Source organism: Suricata suricatta, chromosome 4, assembly GCF_006229205.1.
Source record: "Suricata suricatta isolate VVHF042 chromosome 4, meerkat_22Aug2017_6uvM2_HiC, whole genome shotgun sequence".
Classification (NCBI taxonomy): Eukaryota; Metazoa; Chordata; class Mammalia; order Carnivora; family Herpestidae; genus Suricata; species Suricata suricatta.
The window spans coordinates 99,982,437-99,995,535 of NC_043703.1; the positions used below are offsets into that span (position 1 = coordinate 99,982,437).

The window sequence follows — 13,099 nt, forward strand, 5'->3', positions numbered from 1 at the left end:
TTTTCAGTGAGGCTAGGGTTGAACTAAGGAATGAGGTACTAATTTATTGCTGTAGCTTTGTACCGAGATATAAAGCCCCGTGGCACACTTGTCGTTGGAAAGGTGAAGTTTTGGCCATCTGGATATTCTTGGAGGTTTCTTCCCAAGCCAGCAACCTTGAGTCCCCAGTTCATGCCACCTGATGCAGAAAGATGCTCAGCAGCCTCCACCCACCTGGGTTGTAGCTGGTGGTCAAGGAAGGGCTTCAGGCTGCATTATCTGCACCTCTATTCTTCCTGGAGGATCTGGGAGAATTCCACTGAGGAGGAAGGGAGGGGCAGCCTAGCAAACGCTCAGGAAGGTAAAGGGACAGAGGAACTGAGGAATCAGAGAAGGCTGTGATTCTCTTTTTAGGGATGGTTACAGATGGGGCGCCTGGCTGACTCACTCAGTGAAGCATGAAACTCTTGACCTCAGGGTTGCGGGTTTGATCCCCTGTTGGGTGTAGATAACTTAAAAAAACTTTTTTTAATGTTTATTTATTTTTGAGAGAGAGAGAGAGACAGAGACAGAGACAGAGCGTGAGCAGGAGAGGGGTAGAGAGAGAGAGGGAGACATTGAATCCAAAGCAGGCTCCATGCTCTGAGCTGTCAGCAGAGAGTCCGACACGGGGCTTGAACTCTGAAGCTGTGAGATCATGACCTGAGCCAAAGTCATATGCTTAACCAACTGAGCCACCCAGGCACCTCAAGATGAGATAAACTCTTAAAAAAGGGGGGGGGATTAAAGTGATAGTGTCTACACTCCAAGAGCTATGACACAGTTCAGGGAATGTTTTCAGATAACTTTTCCAGCTTTCCCACAAAATCTACCCATCGGATAGTGCAAACCTTTCTCCCCAATGGGTAAAATCCCACGTTCTTCTTAAATTTAGGTAACCCACCACCTTAAGAAACTTAGACCTATAAATATTTTTGTTTCTACCACAGAGTCCTGCAACAATTAGAAATCCAATGTATGACATTCTCAGCTTGCTTTGGTCCAGGGTCCCATTTGGAGAGAATCCGGAGATTAAATTGCTTGCAGCTGAGGCAGGCCCACATTTAGCCAGCATGCACTGCATCAAACCCCAGCACTCCTGCTTGGTTACTCCTGGGAAGGCTTCAGAAGAGCTTTTCAAAGCAGACCTCATAAAAACAAACACCCCCACCACGACCCCCATCTCCTGTCCCTTTAAAAAAGCAAACAACAATACCGCTCTGTTCACCAAACACAAGGGGATTTTCTGTTTAAAGTATCTTTTCTAATTTCATATTGGCAGGACTTGTTAAGGAACCGATGACTTTCAAGTTGCATGAACTTTGAAACATAAGCACATAAGAATCCAGGTGCTTAAAACGTCCTCAAACTTAGATACGACCTTCATCTAAAAAAACTCTTTTAAAGTTTTGTTACAATTATTTCAGTTAAAAAAAGATGCCTGTGGCCCCATATTTTGACTCATTATGTTTGCTTGTATAGCTAGTAAGTAAAATGTCTTAAGATCCTATTTCCCTTTTCAGACTTAGAAACAAACTTAGAAATTTGGTGTCAGATCTGGGGTTGAATTCTGTTTTCATCACTTACTAGCTGTAAGACGTCCGACAACTAACAACTAACCCAACCTCTTTATGCCTCAATTTCCTCATTGGTAAAGTGGAATAGTAAAAAATGAATACATATAATAAGCAAACAAGTGATACATAAAATTAGTACATGTACTGAGCAGAGTGCCTAGAGATTTATGTGAGTGATAAAAATAACAGGCTTAAAAGGATAACAAAGAATTTATACTTCATATCTCATGTGGGGGGAATACTAACTGAAATTGAGCAAATACAGTATTTCTTCATTTTTGTGATTCTTTATGGGCTCCACCTTCAGTCTTAAAGAAATGCGTATCAGTGAAATTGAACTCCTGTTTGCTCTAGCCTGTGGATGAAAGAGAAAAGCCCAAGAGAAGAAACCAGCCTGCTAACCATGAGAAGTGAGCAAGGAAAGAATGTCAGTGCCTCTGCAGCCAATGTTTGAGTGTTAATGCTTTATTGCCATGCCCTGAGGCATGGATTTTATGCTGTGACGGGGCATCCCCACCTTCTGAGAACGTGAGGGCACAGGGTGGGAAATAAGGACGCTCCAACATCAGAAGTATGACTGGGAGGCAAAGTGGGTAAGATCGATCCGGACAGAAGAGCTTCTCCTCAAACCAGTGGCATGTTAAACTTTTCTGCCCTCTGTGGGGAAGTGACTCTTCTGCTTCTCTTTGTTCCTCACCCATCAGCCTATGAATTTCTGCAATTTCTTGAATGAATTCTAGGCATGAATCTAGCCCACTTCTGGAATCCTTTAGGCTGGCAAACGATGTCATGGGGGGGGGGCGGGGCGGTGATCTTGAAGCAGTGGCTCTCTGTCATTGCCAAAGTCATCTTTGGATTTCTGAAAGAATGACACCAGTCGTGAAAATATTAGCCATGCCTGCCTTCTGCTCACAAGAGAGCACCAAGGCTTGCCATCCACACATATCAAGGCCATTGTGATGGAGGCACTACAGAAAGCCTGGAAGTTGGAAATTCGACCTCACTTTGGATTCTTACTTGGTAGCATATTCCAAATTCTAGTTGCTTTTCTTTAGTTTTCCTGAGCCTAAATAGTGAGGATGCCAATAAATGGAGTTTCCATTGACAGTGCCTGGGAACAAAGTTGTCCAACAGAAATATAATGTGAACCATATATGTAATTTAAAATTTTTGGGGGGTGCCTGAGTAGCTCAGCTGGTTGAGTGTCTGACTTCGGCTCAGGTCTTGATCTCACGTCTTCTGAGTTTGAGCCCTGAGATGAGCTCTGTGCTGACAGCTCAGAGCCTAGAGCCTGCTTGGGATTCTGTGTCTCTATCTCTCTGTGCCCCTCCCCCACTCATGCTCTTTTTTTCTCTAAAAAATAAACAAACATTAAAATTTTTTTTCAATAGCCATATATGAAGAAATAAAAATAAATAGTAAAGTTAATTTTAAAAATAGGTTTTATTTAATCCATTATATCCAAGATAATATCACCGCAACATATAACAGATATTTTAAAAAACGAGATACTTTATATCCTTTTTCTTAACTAAGCCTGAATCTGGTGTGTATGTAGATGTCATAAAATTTACAGTTAAAGCAAGTAGATTCGAATGTCCAAATTTTTCCAAATATAGTTAATTTTTTTCTGATAACTCAAACCAAGAACCGATTTTTAAATTTAAATCTCAATTTATTAAAATTAGATAAAATTGATGAGCACTGGATATTGTATGTAAGTGATGAATCACTAGAGTCTACTCTTGAAACTGATATTACACTGTATGTCCACTAAAATTTAAATAAAAACTTCAAATATTAAAAATTAATTAAGTCGTTAAGTAAAATTAGAAATTCAGCTCTCTGTCATTCCAGCCACATTTCTATCAGCTATTATATGGAACGCTGCAGGGTGGGGAAATGAAGACACAGTGCATGATGGCACTGAGCTCTTTGGTTCTCATCCTCAACTTCTCCATGCCAAAGGGAGGGTCCAATAACTTGTTTTTCAGTTTCTAGTGTGTTCCCAAACAAATAAAGACTCAGAATCACTTTAACATTTCTGTGGTGGGATAATTAGAATCAAGCTGTCTGAAAACAGGCAAATGGAATAATCAACTTATATATATGAGAGGTACATGGTGACAAACCCTTTCTCACAAAGTGCATGTAGGAAAGTTTCAAAGAACATGCAGAAGCCTATTCACCAGATGTGACAAGTGCTTGGTTGGTTATTGAAAAATAATGTTATATGAAAAATAAAAATTAATTTCACTTTTGAATTATATTTTTTAAATTGGGGTTGAATCAAGATAACATAAAACTATTTTAAAGCAAACATTTCAGTAGTACTTAGTATAGTCATTATGTTGTGTAACTACCACCTCTATATAATTCTAAAACACTTATATCACCCAAAATAAAATTTTATGCCAACTAGGTATGAAATTAGGTATACCCCATCCACTCCCCTGCTCCTTTCCCAATCCCTGGCAACCATCAGTCTGTGTTCTATCTTTATGGATCTACCTATTCTGGATATTTCATATAAACGGAATCATATAATATTGACTTTTTGTGTCTTATTTTTCACATTAAGCATGTATCAGTACTTTATTCCTTTTATGGTTGAATACTATTCCATTGTATGAATATACCATATTTTGATTCATCCGTTGTTGGACATTTAGGTTGTTTCTACCTTTTCACTATTGTGAATAGTGCTATTACAAACCTTTGTGTTCAAGTGTTTGTGTGAGCACCTGTTTTCTGTTCTTTGGGGCATATAGTTAGGAATGGAATTGCTGGATCATGTGGTCATCCTGTTTAACTATTTGAGGGACTGCCAAACTCTTTTGCACAACATGTGCGCCATTTTATATTTCCACCAGCAAAATATGAGGCTTCCATTCCTCTACATTCTTGCTGATACTTGTTATTTTCTTTCTTTAAAAAAAAAAAAATCAAAGCTATGGGCTAAATGGGTGATGAGCCTTAAGGAGGGCACTTGTTGGGATAAGCACTGGATATTATATATAAGTGATGAATTACTAAATTCTACTCCTGAAATCATTATTACACAATATGTTAACTAACTTGGACTTAAATAAAATTTAACAAAAAACTAAAGCTATCCTAGTGGGTGTGAAATAGTGTTTCATAGTGGTTTTGATTTGCATTTCTCTAATGACTAATGATGTTGAACATATTTTCATGTGCTCATAGGCCATTTGCATATCTATCTTCTTTGGAGAAAATTCTGTTTGAGTCCTTTGCCCATTTTTTAATTTGGTTGTCTTTTTGTTGAGTTGTAAGAGTTCTTTATATACTTTGGATACTAGACCCTTATTAGATGTGTAATTTGCAAATATTTTCTCTTATGTTCTAGATAGTTTTTTCATTTGTTTTGGTAATATCCTTTGACACAAAGGATTATTATATTATATATTATTTTATATTATTTTTTATTATTATTATAAACACAAAAGTTTACAATTTCAATAAAGTCCAAAGTCTGTATTTATTGTTGTTGCTCATGTTTTTGTTGTTACATCTATCAATTCATTGTGTAATCCTTGAGGCACATTTTGAAAAATTAACAATAGATTTATATCTGGAAAAAGACATAAAATTTTACTTTACTTGAAACTTATAAATGTACATTCACCTGCTAATCTGTTGATAGTCAAAAGGTGTCTTCCAGCATGTTTACTGAGTAAGAGACCACTTTATTTTTGTGTAAGCCACAACTATCTGACACAGTTTGATTTCTTATAAGTTGGTTAAGAACTTAGAGACACTTGCAAAACAACTGGCCTCCAGATATTTCAAGGTTTTCATGATTTCCATTTCTCCTTAAATTTGTGTTATCTTGCCCACATATAATTTGATGGCAATGTTTTTAGCCTTTCACAGTCATTTAAATAATACGCAACTTAAAGGCATGAGGGTGGCCCAGCTGGCTAAGCGTCTGACTCTTGATTTCAGATCATGATCTCAGTGTTGTGAGATAGAGCCCTGCATCAGGCTCTACACTGGTAACATGGGGCCTGCTTGGTATTCTCTCTCTCCCTTTCTTTTTTTTTTTTTTAATGTTTTTATTTATTTTTGATACAGAGAGAGACAGAGCATGAGAGGGGGAGGGGCAGAGAGAGAAGGAGACACAGACATGGAAGCAGGCTCCAGGCTCTGAGCTAGCTGTCAGCACAGAGCCTGATGCAGGGCTCAACCCACGAACGTGAGATCTGACCTGAGCCGAAGTTGGAGGCTTAACCAACTGAGCCACCCAGGCGCCCCTCTCTCTCCCTTTCTCTCTGCCCTCCCTCCGTGTGCATGTGCATGCATTCCTCCCCACCCCCCCAATAAATAAACAAGCTTAAAAAAATATGCCACTTAGTTATCACTGAAAGAAGTCTCTTTGCACACTCATATTTATTTGGCTCATGTGATGTTTATAATGAGTATAATTATTAAGTGAAATAGGTATAATTGTAATAAGCATAACTGGCATAAATAAATTTAAAAACAAACCCAACCGATTTGGTAAATACGTAGCACGATGGTAGGAACTGAAGAATACAGGTGTAGCAGAGTATGGCCCACTGTCAAAGTATGCTTGGTGTGCCACGGACACCAGTCAATGTGGTCACAATACAAAGGGAATGAACTGTGTAGTTCAAGTGTGTTAACTGGAGAAGAGTTAAGAGAGCATTTATTCTATTATTCTAGAGGTCTCAATTTAAAATTATTTAAAACATTTTTATTCTTTTTTTTAACATTTTTAAAACTCTGGTAACATATACATAACATAAAATCGACCACTTTAACCCTTTTAAGTGTACAGTTCAATGGCATGAAGTACATTCACATTGTTGTGCAAACATTACCACCATTGATCTCAAGAAGTTTCTCATTGTGCAAAACAAAATTACTTTATAATAATATGCAATGCCAAGCACATCAGCTGTGATATGGTATCTTCTAAGCAGATATCAGGTGCATTTAGTATCAGTGTGAACTTGTGCAACTCATTTAACCTATTGTTGTCCTCAGTTTTCTAATCTATAAAATGGGGTTAATAACTACTCCAAAGAACTAACAAAAAGGACAAAAATATATTTGTTAAAGTACTTAAAAAAACTGGAAAGCATTTTACAATTGCTACTTATGGTTATTTTTATTAATGGAAAATTTGAGGAGTCTTTCATAGAAAGCTGAGGCTTCTTATTCTCATCATTTTATAAATATTATTTCTATATATTTATATTACTCAGATTTATCATCATACATATACTTCTCTTGTTTATTTATTGATGGTATCCCCTTCTAGAATGGAAGATCCATGAAGGCAGTGATTTTTTTCTATTTTGCCCACTGCTCTATTTCATAGTCTAGAACAGATTAAGTTATATATATTTCCTGAATAAAGGAAAGAATGCATCATTTTATACATCAGTAAATGTGTTATCAGTGCTTAAAATTATTAATTCATGATATTGATAGCTCAAACATGTAAATCTTTACATCTTCCCAGTGCTAAATTAATATGTGTGAAGCCCCAAATAGAACATTTCTACTATGAGGAAACTTCCAGACTAGTTCAGAGTTGAAAGGAAATCAAATTTAGGAGTAAAGAGAAATGAAAAAAAATTTATTCAAATGTCCAAAATGTATTCTGAATTTCAAATTTTAGGATATTATCAATATAATAAAATATATGTTTTAATTGGGTTGATTTAATATAACCAAGGAAAAGAGTTTAAGTACCAGTCTTTCTTTTCTAAATAAAACAGGTAGACAATACTATTGTTTATCAACATCTGGTTTCAGGTGTAGCTCTGTGACTTGCTTTGGCAAATGAAATGTGAGTGGAGGTAACCTGTGTCACTTCTGGGTGAAAGTATTTAGTTGCTGGTACTTAACCCTCCATCGCAGTCTTTGCTTACAACGGAAATTGTAGAAGTACCCACTGACATGGAGGGACCATAATATTAACATATTCTGGAATGCTGAGCGGACACATAGAAGACAGCTTCCCCAGAGAGGTGGTCTCATGGAACCACAGTTGATTTTATATAAGCAATAAATTAACTCATTGATTTGGAACTTGGGTATTATATTGAGATTCGGGAATTGTGTATCAACATCATAATTTAGTCTCTCTCTCTATATATATACATATATATTCCCATTCTGAATGGGAATACATTTGAATTTATATTTGCAAAAATTTTATAATAAAGTACTATTTCTATGGGAGACAAAGCCATATATAATCATGTGGTTTCAAAAATGGAGGGTAATAGTATAGAATGTTACAGGCATGGTTTAATGAGTTCTAGGTTCCTTTAAATCACCTTGATTTCTAATGTGAGGAAGAACTTAACAAAGCAGCTTCTGACATATTTGAGAATAATCCTTTTGAGTTACCATCATTACTGACTAAGGCTTTTTATCTTTTTCTAGATTCTTGCCTTTCACAGAGATATATGTCTTCTCCAATAAACTCTCCAAATTTAGACTGTCTTTTATTTGACCTGTTACTTTTTTTTGGTCATTGGTACACTGGGCTCTTCTAGATAATTTTTTTCCCCACCAAAGAATTCAAAATTGTCGGTATTTATAGTGAAGGTCTGGTGAAAACTCAGGTATTTGTAGTGAAACTCTGAATCCTTGCCTTCTACATTTTTGGAATACTTATTGGCACTTTACTAGAGTACCTTGCTACAGTTGTGTGTGGCCTACTTTTTTTAAAGAAATTTTAAAAAATTAAGTGGGAATGGAATGGGGTAGGGGAGGTGACTCATCCATTAAATGAAGATTTATTCAAGTACTGTTATTTGTGATAAAAGAAGCTGTAAAGAGTCCCCTTTTCAGAATCACACTGGAAGAATTTAAACAGGCATTTCCAGAATTGCCATTGTTTTCTTTGGTATTTCATTAACACTGTGGGTGGGGACCACTGAGGGCCACGGAGCAAAATAAGTGAAAGGGAAACAACTTTCATTCCTGGTGGATTTCCTGTATTACCTAATGAGGGCAGCCACTTACATGTTGATTCTGTATAATTCAATTCAACAAATATTTTTGAGCACCTCCTAAGTGCCTGCTATGTTCAAAACAGTGAACAAACAGACAAAAGAAACCTGTCCTTGCAGAGTTCAACTTCTGGCGGTGTTGAGCAACCCTCTGGGAAAAATATTAAATTATTTGCCTTTCTCAAATTTTGTTTTTCATATGTATTAAAAGCAAACATTGATCCAAACATCCAAACTGATGGTGAAGCCCCAAAAGGAAGAATCATTCTTCACTCTGCTGGAACAGTTTCATTTAGATTTATTTGAAAACATTCATTTAAAAAATACATGCAAAAATATAAACCCACCAGGCCTCCTCTATTGATTTGAGATATAAGCACGATCTAAATCATTTGTCTTTTATTTCTGTTTTTGTTTTGTCTTTATTCAGCGGTTGAGGATCCGATTTTTAGGGAGAAAAGCTTCTGGGCGTATTCATACAAGGGCCTTCTTCCCTGTGACAGCTTACAGTGCCGCCGTTGGGTACCTACACGGCAGGCAAACGTCAGTTTCCCCAGACTCTGCTCTCTAAAGAGCTTTTCTATTCGTGGACATGGTGATGACACAATCCTTTCTACCCAACAGTGGCGGTTCCATAATTTCTACATAGCCTGGGGGACTGACTGGGTGGGCAAGCTGGTTGAGAAGAGGCGTTAGCACTTGACAAAAACTCGAGATAACGGCGGGGGTCCGTCTCAGGGTTTTTGGGTAGGAGGAGAAATCAAACCCTAACGTCATTGCGGGGCTTGCACTGCAGCCTGAAGGACCCCACTCCGCACGGGTGGCTCCGGAAAAGCACCCGATTTTAGGTTTAAAGTGAGTGAGCCAGAACGCCCAGAGCTAGGAGTTGTACAAACCACTTGTAGGGACTGTCGCCCTGAGGGACAGGGTGAAGAAGCACTCATAAATCGGGGGCAGATAGTGAGTTCACCGAGGAACAACCCTCTGCCCCCATCGCCCAACGTTTCCCACGGGAGAGGTCACTGTCGCTCTTCATCAGGTTGGGCGGAATGTATAAGGCATCACCACCTAAATAAAAAACCAAACCAAGCAAACGACGCTCTAAAACCTCACTCAACACTCCAGGGCGTTCCAAACGCAAACATCGCGGCCGAAAAGAGGCTGTACAAATCACGTAGAAAATTAGGCTGCCCGTTTCTAAAGCGATAATCAAATTAGCCTCAAATTAAACGTGAAATTGGCCCTCGCCGGCGGTGGGGGACAAAGCCCCCATTGTCCCTTCGCCCGGGTAGCGGCGGCGGTGGTGCCCATCCAGCCCAGGCCAGCCTGGCGGGTCCCCGCGGCAGATGACGAGGTCAGCGCTCGGCCAGGGCAGAGCCTCAGCTGGAGTGTGCGTGGACGAGCCGGAGGCTCGGCTGACGCTCGCGGCGGGCGCAGGGTGGGCGGCTGCTGGGCTCCGGACAGGCGCCGATAGGCGAGGGAGGGAGGGAGGAGCGGTGAGCGGAGAGGAGTGTGGAGGGTGTGCGGGAGAGAGCGTGTGCGCGCTCCTATGCGCGCGCTCCCGGCGCCCGCGCGCTCCCTCTCCCCGCCCCTCGCCCCCTCCCGGGCTGCTCCCTCCCCTCTTCCCCCCGCCCCGCGCTCCCGCCCAGCCCCCGGAATCAGTGCAGCTGTTGCTGTGCAGGCTGCGGATTCCTCCAGTCCCTCCCTCGGCCGCCTCTCCACCCGGAGCGAGCGCGCAGCCCCGCGCAGTAGCGCCCACCGGTCCCGTCCTGTGAGCCCCGGCCCCAGCCGCGGACAGCCCCGCGGAGTCGCCTCCCGGCCCACCCGCCCGGCCGCCGAGGAGCGGGAGGAGGACGGGACCCCGGCGCCCCCACCCCCTTATCCGCGGGAGGTAGGTGGGGGGGGCCTAGGCTGGAAGATGCCAACTCACTGGGGCTGCCTCCCGGGCGGGCTCTTGGGCGGCTGGGGGACAGGAGGAGGGGCGCGGGGCCAGGCCCAGAGGACGCCGCTGCCCAGCCGCTGCCCTGCGCCTGGGGAGCGGCGTGGGGGCTGGGAGGCTGCAGAGCCCGGGCGGGGGCGGCGCAGGGAGCCTGGATATCCAGTGCTTATTAGTACGCGGGCTATGCGGGCAGGGGCGGCAGGCTCCGCAGTGAGGCGAACGCAGCTCCCCCGTGCGCACCGCTGCCGCCCAGCCCCATCCGCGGACGCAGCGGCGCGGATTCCTCCCTGCCTCCGCCGCCTCCTCCCTCCAGCTGGGCTCATCTGCCTCTGGTGCGGGGGTGGGTGCGGAGTGGGCCGCACGCTGGGCGGATTTTCGGGTGTCCTCCCCGCGGCCGGGGCTGGTGGGGAGCGGGGGCGGCGTTGACAAGGCTGGGCTGTGCGCGTAACGGTACGGGGGAAGCGGCCAGGCGTGGTCCCGCTGCGCTGCGCTGCAGCTGAACCGGAGGCGGCGGCCCGGCACCCCACCCCCGCCCTTCCCCGCGCCCGCCCCCCGCCCTCCCAGTCGTCCCCACTCTCCCAAGGCTGGGCGTGAGCCGCCTCGGGGCGCGGAGCGGCGGCTGCGCCCGCCCTTCAGCTCCAGCCACCCGCTCTTCAACAGGTTTGTACCAGCGCCTGGTACCCTCCGGGCCGACCTTTGGGGTGGTGGGCTGGAAGCCCCTCTCGTCTTCATCTCTCCACGCCCGCGGCCCTCCTTTTTGGGGGGGAGCCTTCCCTTTGTTTTTGTGAGAGAAGAGATGCCAAATGCCTGCCGTCAGATGGGGAGGGAGTGCTGTGGATGTCAGTATACTAAACCAAGTCCATTATTTTTCCAGTCAAAAGAAGGGCCATAGAGCGAAGGCAGGGCGAGTGTGAGGGTGTTTCAGCAGAGAAGCAAAATGGATTCGGTGGGGTTTATTTGGGCGGGGATGTGCTTTTTTGGCAAGATGGATGGCTCCCCGTGCCCTCGTCGTGATGCAGCACAATGCAGCAGTATCGCAGCCTCCCCTGGTTCTCTCTGCCGGGGCCTTGGCACAGCCACTCGGCGCCTGCGGCCCCCGCCCGGCCCCACCCAGGCCCGGGGCTGCCCTTGGCCGAGGCTGGAGCTGCTTCTACCTCGTCATGCTGCTTCAGCTGGATGTGGCGTCGGGAGGACCAGGTCACCTAGCGGGGGGGGGGGAGCGGGGGGGGGGGGAGTCTGCTGTTTGGGGTGAACCCTCCCGCCCCTCCTGTCGGGCCGCGCTCGGACCGAGGGGCGTCCTGCGGCGCCAATGCTGGCTAAGGGAGCCGGCCTGCGGGTGCGGACGGGAATCTGATCTCCGACCCCGGAACCTAAGCGGTAGGGAGGGGCTGCAGGGAGGACAGGCCGGTGTGTGCGGAGGCAGTGGTGCAGTCAGTATTGGGAGTCGCAGTGTTTTCTGTGCCTTACCCGTAATCTGTGACTACAACTACAAAAAAATCCATCGATTTTTTCATATGTGAGAAGTTGATTAATTGGAGCTTCATAGCGATGACATTACAGTACCTCTGTCTCTGGTTAATACTCAGAATATGAGTTTTTCTTATAGGAAACCATTTTTTGAAATGAAACGATGTGTTTTACTTCTTATGTCTGAGACATTTATAAAAACATTAACATTCAGTAAATTGTTCTTAAAAGGAACATATTTTTTGATGGATTAAACATTGTTTCTTTAACCTGTCTGCTGTGTTTTCATCATTTGCTTTATTCTGTAAATTAAGTACAGTTACATATTTAGATTCTTTACTAAGGTTTATTAGGTAAGTGAGTGTCATGAATGTCGGTCAGTTGGTATTCAGATTGATTTAGATAGCCAAGTTAAGTATCCAGTCATGACTAATGGGATTATCATGGTAACTGCATTTGTGTTTGTTTGTATGTATTTTTTTGCATACATTTTTTGTGTGGATGTGGCTGGGGACAAGGATGGAGAAATACCACGAAGGCCTCAGTGGCTGGTATCTGGTCAGAAAGAGATGATTCCCAGTATCCTTGTCTCTTTAGTCTGGGAACACTGGGAATTTCTCTTCTCAATGCCGCTTTTACAATCCATTTCTTCAGTGTGGGATGGCAAATGGGATACATTTAAATGTCACCTCAGGCTCTTCTAAAATGTATAAGTGAAAAAGGGTATTTCAGTATGCTAACTGGAAGGGAAGGTCAGTGTTTCAGTACAAGGGCGTATCTACTTTTATTTTTAAAGACTCTAATGAATCCAACTTAGTGGTATTTGATTTTTTGTGGATCTTCAGAGTAGAACTGAATTTGAATTGTGTGGTTTATGTGCATGATTTTGAATTTCTCTAATGGAGGGCCGTTAAGATACACAATTTTTAAAATTCTAGATTTCATCGTTGCTCTGGTTGTATAAAATTGTGATGCATAACGATGTTTGGGAGTGTTGTTTCCGCGGATTATCCAGACATTTTGGATTTATTATGTTGTAAAAAAAAGTATCCTGTGTTGATGGCGCAAGGGGTTTAGCT

The 13,099-nt window shown here is 43.1% G+C and overlaps 1 protein-coding gene and 1 pseudogene across 2 annotated transcripts in view; both read left to right on the plus strand.

The window, feature by feature from the left end:
* LOC115290645 overlaps positions 1-10,088 on the plus strand; it is a 17,155-nt pseudogene extending 7,067 nt beyond the window's left edge.
* Positions 10,089-10,318: 230 nt separating this feature from the next.
* SPTBN1 (spectrin beta, non-erythrocytic 1) overlaps positions 10,319-13,099 on the plus strand; it is a 196,822-nt gene continuing 194,041 nt past the window's right edge. The window contains exon 1 of one of the 2 annotated variants that reach the window (XM_029937358.1): positions 10,319-10,505. The gene's annotated coding sequence lies outside the window, so the exon portion shown is untranslated. Of the gene's footprint in view, positions 10,506-11,156; positions 11,214-13,099 lie in introns of those variants that run through there. The other variant, XM_029937359.1, reaches the window with a different exon arrangement.